Source organism: Ursus maritimus, unplaced genomic scaffold (assembly GCF_017311325.1).
Source record: "Ursus maritimus isolate PB19 unplaced genomic scaffold, ASM1731132v1 scaffold_4, whole genome shotgun sequence".
NCBI classification, from domain to species: domain Eukaryota; kingdom Metazoa; phylum Chordata; class Mammalia; order Carnivora; family Ursidae; genus Ursus; species Ursus maritimus.
The window spans coordinates 76,146,705-76,152,838 of record NW_024426552.1 but is presented as its reverse complement, the minus strand read 5'-3'; the positions used below and the strand labels follow the sequence as shown (position 1 = coordinate 76,152,838).

Below are 6,134 nucleotides of genomic sequence, written 5' to 3'. Positions count from 1 at the left end.
TTTCCTTCCCCACTGCAGCTGGAACTGGCCAGGCCCTCATCATCATGCACTATGACTCTTTCTGGCATCTTCCAACTGGTCTCCCTGCCTCCAGTCTCTCTCCAGTCCACTTTCCAGACTGCCTGCACAACTATATGTTTGAACCTTATTTCGAATCTTGTTATCCCCTTGCTTACATCCTTCAAAGCTTTCCCAGTTCCTGCAGGAAAGAGTGAAGCCTCTTGAGTCTGGTATATAAAGCCCTTCCTGATCCAGCACCCCCTCCCCACCTTCTGGCTTTGCCTGCTGACCCCACCCTACAAACTCATGTGTACAGTCACACCCTAGATTCCAGCCAGCCCTGAGTCCCATATCACACTGTACTTTTCTCACCTCTGGGTCTTTGAACATGTTACCTTCTCATAGGTAAGCGCTTCTGTGTCTTTGGAAAAAATTTTTCTTGCCAGATTTGGCTCATATGTCACCTCTGTTGTGTGGCCCTCTTAGACACCCAGAAATTAGTTAGTAGCTCCTTCTGTGAGTTCTGTCAAAACGTAGTCACTCACAGTAAACACCTGTTGGCATTGTGACTTCTTGTTTTTACATGTCTCTCTCCACCAGACTGGGAAATCCTCAGAGGTGAGTCCTTCCACAGAATGCTTACTCAACAATTTTTTTTTTTTTAGTAAATGAAATATCAGAGTCAAGTATGAAGTAATAAATAAACTGCTTTTGTCCCTTGATCCTCAGTGTTTCCATCCATAAAATAGGTATCTGAGCCAGATTTCATACTGCATCATCCTTCACATCCTTGGCCCACTCAGTAGTAGTAGATTTTGCTGAGTTATTTTTCCCAAGGAAGGAGTGGGACTGTGGGTCCACCCACACAGCAAAATGGCTGGTCTCAGTGGCTCCGATTGAAGTCACAGAACTGCTCAAAGACAGGGCTCCACACAGGGACCCAGAAACCCACGACCCACGCTGCCACAGGCAGGGACTCTGGCCATGGCCCTAGCACACTCGTGGTTATTGTCACCCATGTGGGTGCTTGTTCGTGGGCACTCACACAGACATTGTCACAGTCCTCGGGCAGGCCCAGAGGGTGACGCATCTGTGCAAAGGAACCACCCACAGAGTCTCACCTCCCCCAGGTCACCGTCCCCATGATCCCCATACCTCCAGCACCACCTACACACTCACATACCCACAGGGTGCTGGGTTAGTCTGTCTGAAAATCTGGAGTTTGACCCATTGGACCACAGTGTCTTTCAGCAGGGGGAGGCAGGTGCGCCTATATGCCGATGACCCTTCTCCTCTGACCTTGCCCCTCAGGAAACAGCTTCTGTCCGTGTGCTGGCCTGAGAAGGTCTGCATTCACCTTCCAGCTTTCTCTGGGAACATGAGTTTATCTCCCTGAGCCTCAGTTTTCTGAGCTATAAAATGGGACAAGTGGCCCTGCTTTCCTTCCTTACATCGGTATTACCAAGATGCAATGAACTAACGTCTAGGCAGGTGCCCCATGGACACCGGCACAACATAAACAGTAAGATTCACAGGAGGTGTGACAGTGGTAGACACTAGGCTCTGCCTCTAAGGAAAAGCCCCTTGTCAGACATACGGCACAATTCAAATCCAGATATTGATTGAGTGCATATACCGTGCGAGACACGGGGCAAGGGATTGTTGCCAACCTTAACCGTGACTATTCCATAGCTGAATTTGATAGCATTTTAGTTTCATACTTGTAGAGCTGAAGTCCCATGTTTGTTTTGAGGTTTTAATATTTATGCATGTTCATGCATTTTACGTATATGGGAACAGAAACAACATTTACATAAGTATAGATGTGTGTGTGTGCGTGCGCACGTGCGCTTGAGGGAAAAGAATACTTTTCCAGGAGTTAGGAATGAAGTATAATGGAAAAATGCATGAGTTCTAGAATAAGGCATCCATACCCAGGTCCAAATCCTGACTATGACTTACCAGCTTTTTGACTCAGGAGAAGTTTTGAATTCACTGAAGCCTCAATTTCCCCTTACATTACAAATGGAAATGAGGAAAACTCTCATAGGTCTGCTCTGCAAATTAAGTTGTGCACACAATATATTGAACTGTGTCTAGCACAGAGCGTCCTCGAGAAATGTCACTACCCCCAGAATGCCTGCATTTCACTCAGGCGCTCTGTGACCCGGGGCAAGTCACCCAGACCCCACACATATTTCTCATCTATAGAAGGAGACGGATGAATGGGACAATTCCATGGATTCCTTCCAGCCTCAGGATGCCAATGTCATATATCAAATATCTATTTTACGCAAGCACGTGGGTTTAAATAAGGAGCGTGGCCCAGAGGAAGCCCCTTCAGCCTGATGTTTGCTCCGTTTCCAAAGCGTTTCCTTTCTCCGAACATGCCATTTGCTGGCTCTCATATTTTCAATACAGAGCCCATTGATGGTTAGGAAAAGGAATGTCCAGCGCAGCTGCGGGTCCACTTGAGCCCTCCCAGCGAGCGCCCTCAAGCCCACTCTCTGTGAGCTCTGTGTTTGCAGAGCCTGTTGTTGCAGCGATGTCTGGAATCCTCGACACCTGCCCGGCAGCTTCCTGGGCATTTCCACTCCCCTCCTCCGCCCCCCACCCTCAGCTTCCATTTGCATCTGAAATGCAGCTGCTGGGGCCCTAAGAGGGGAGCCAAGTGGACAGGACATCTCCTTGTCTGCGCTCCCTCCCTCGAGTCAAACCGAATCTGAAGCGCCTCTGTGCAAGGGCTTTTGTTGCCTCGTCATTATGTTTAAATGAGCCTCATCTGCAGGAGCATTTTTTTTTAAATAAAATAAAATAAAACCACCACAAAAGACCAAAGCAGATGACATCTGTTCTTTCGATGAAAGCTTTTTTTGTCCTGAATTAGACTAAAAAAAGAAGAAAAGAAAAATTGAAAGGGGCTGGGCCTCATTTGTACCATTCCTCCCCCAAAAAACAAAACAAACAAAATGAGTCTATGCNAAAAAAGAAGAAAGAAGAGGGGGAGGGGGGGGGGGGGGGGGGGGGCAAAGGGGTGCTGAATGGATAAGAAGAAGAGGAGAGACCAGGGCAAATGAGAGAGACCCTTCCCGCTTCTCCAGCAGGCTTGCCTTCCCTCCACACCAGCAACATGCGGACACCATTATTTCGAGTGCCACTTATATTGGAAGATGTTCAAATTTCTGTTCTCCGTGCGCATTTCATGGGCAAAATATTTAACAACTTTTGAGCCGTTATCCCAGCCTTCTCCACTGGTCTTTGTGTATCAAATAGGGCAGGTGGGCCTGATGCAGGTGGTACCTGGAATATAATTTGAGAAACCGTGATCTCTGTGCTGATAACCCCGAAATCCTTATCTCCATCTTAGCTCTTGTCTACAAACTAAACCCTCCAACCCAGCTCACACATTGAACTTCACCCTTTCTCTGTCAACACCTGCCTCTTGCTCACTGAACCCTACCCGGCCCCGAATTCCTGGATTCCTTGACACCTCCTTCTTCCACAAGCATGCCACATTCAACCCACGGCCAAGCCCTGTCAATATTTCCCCAAAACATCTCTGATTCCTCCTCTTCTCTCTGCTCCATTGTCAATGCCTGAGTCCAGGCCACCTTCGTCTCTTGTTTAACGTGTGTCAAAATGCGCCCTACGCAGCGGCCAACCTTGCTGATTATGGTCACTCTTCAAGCAAAACACTTTATGATTCTTGGAAAGGATTTAAATCCCTCAGCTTGGCTTCCCAGAAAGTTCACGAGCTGGTCCCTGCCTACCTCTCTGATTAATCCCTGCCTACCGTCCTCTATCCCAGCCCAACAAACTTCCTCAAGTCCTCGACCTTGCTTCATGCTCTCTCACCCAGGGCCTTTGCACATGCTGCTTTTTCTACCAGGAACACCCTCGGACTCTGCATGCAGAATTCCTCCACTCACACTTCAGGTCTCAATTTAAATGCCACTGTTCCAGAAGCTCTCCCCGACCACATCAGCCCACCCCCCCCCCACCACCAAACGAAGTTGGTGCCCCTACTAAGTGTTCTCGGCACTGGGTGCTACCCCTCTCAGAGCATTTGCTCAATTTATTGTCATTACTTTTTCAATATTCTGTCTTCTCCACTGAAAAGTCAGCAGCAATGGAGTGGGTATCTCTCTTATTTTCTCAAATATTAACTGATAAATGTTCCTGCAGCATTGCTAAAAAAACCCACTTTCTACAAAAGCCAACATTATATATATGTATTTGTAATGGAATTCTTCCTCTGGGATTTTAGGTGTATTTCAAAATAGCACCATAAATCCAGAATAGGAAGATTGTCTACAGCTTCAATTTCATTTCCAGGCCCCGGTCCTGCACGACCAACATGTGATGCCACGTTCCAAAGATGAGACTCTTTCAGGGACAAAATGAACCGGATACAGGAGAGCTCCTTACCTCCTCTTGAAGTCCCTGAGACCATTTCCTCCTGAAGCTTCCCTCTTTCATCTTCCTAATAGTCCCTGATGCTTGCCAGCCTCCTTCCATAGCCAGGAACACAGTGGAATATGCGGGGCGAGGCAAGGAAGAAAGCCAACTAGCTTTGACTGTCGACCAAGTGCCAGGCACTCTTCAGTGCTTTCCATGCTCTCTTCTAGCAGTTCTGTGAGGTACACACCATCTTCCTCCACCCGCCAACATGAAAACTGTGGCACGGAAGGTAAAGCGATTGGCTGTGGTCACACTGCTATAAATGGCAGAGCTGGCTCATGAACTGATACCCACCAACTCAAATTAGCCAACTCTTCAATTCTAGGCTGGCACCTTTCAGGGAGTAGAAATTCCAGAAGAGGAGTCTGGCACAGAGCAGTAAGTTCTCTCCCAGCCTGAGAACCATAGCAGAACCCCACTTAGCAAACACGGGAAAGAACAAAGGTAGCAGGGCCAAAAACTAATTCTACTGGAAGGCACACCGAATTGGAGAGAACAGGCTGGAAACCAGGAGGCTCTCTCACCTTTTCAGACATTGCCAGCTTGGTCATGTCTCCCAGGCAGGCATCATACTGTCCAAGGCAGCTCATTGGTCTTCAACAAGTATCTCTCCACATCCCTCATCCTCTTAGCTTCTTGGGGGTTAGGGACCTTACTGCTTTAAGATAACTGACAAAACCAAAACAAACAAACAAGCAAAAACCTCTATGATTGAGAATCTAACCATTTTTTTTTCTTTAGGCCAATATAGCAAACTTAAAATTCTAGTTTGATGGTAGGACTTGCCAGTAGTTAAGTTGCATCTTGTTCCCCTTCTGGTCATCTCACATTCTTTCTAGGATTTTCTCCCTTAGGAAGTGGAAATGAAGCATGTTTGCAAAATCAGACAGTGGGGTGGTTCTACCAAAGACCGCTTTGTTCACTAGACCGCTAGTTATGAATGAGTGGGGGAGATTGAATTTGCTTACCATTAAAACCCCTCCGCATACTGGAATTCTAGAGGCTGAAATCCAGCACACACACAGAGCTGAGATGGAAAATCCTATGTGAGGTCAATGCTCCTTCATGATTCATCGTCTAAACACAACGCACTTTCCCACTTTCTTGACAAACAGGTGGACCAACTGTAATGATACTCTCCTCCCATCCTGGGCTAAAGGAATCTCAAGGATTCTGGAGTAACCAAAGAAGAGTAGGGAGAAGTGAAAGTGGTAGATGAATAATCAGTGGACATTTACTGAGCGTTGAGTATCTGACATTGTAAAAATACTATTGCATGTGGGATTTTATTTAGTCTTAAATGTCCCTTCAGATTGTTGGTTTTAGCTACCATTTCATAGATAAATCAAAGTTCAGAGATATTCACTGGCTTTCTGGAAGACATGACTTCTTTTACTGTCACCTTCTCTCAGGTGTCTGTATTCACCCTGGAAGAAATTTTTGGACTGAAATGAAATCCGAGCCAAGGGTTTCATAGGTACACACCTGGAAAAACTCTAGGACTGGGAAAGACAAAGAGCAGGGGAGGCTGAGCAGAAAGTAGGACTGGGAGCCTGCTGAGAAGGGATTGGGAGAACAGTGGCATTTGGCACTTAGTATCTTCTTCAACAGTCTCTGAGCTTCTTTTTTAAAGCCTCCAAGATTATTTAGACAAAAAGAAATTCTTAAAGAAA

At 46.6% G+C, this 6,134-nt stretch overlaps 1 long non-coding RNA gene across 1 annotated transcript; it reads right to left on the bottom strand.

Annotated features, from left to right (window-relative positions):
* Positions 1 to 3,063: 3,063 nt before the first annotated feature.
* LOC103676031 lies at positions 3,064 to 5,343 on the bottom strand. Its single transcript, XR_571982.2, has 3 exons — positions 4,986 to 5,343; positions 4,429 to 4,676; positions 3,064 to 3,300 (listed from the first exon to the last, which is right to left on the bottom strand). It is a non-coding gene; the product is annotated as an uncharacterized LOC103676031 (long non-coding RNA).
* Positions 5,344 to 6,134: the final 791 nt, after the last annotated feature.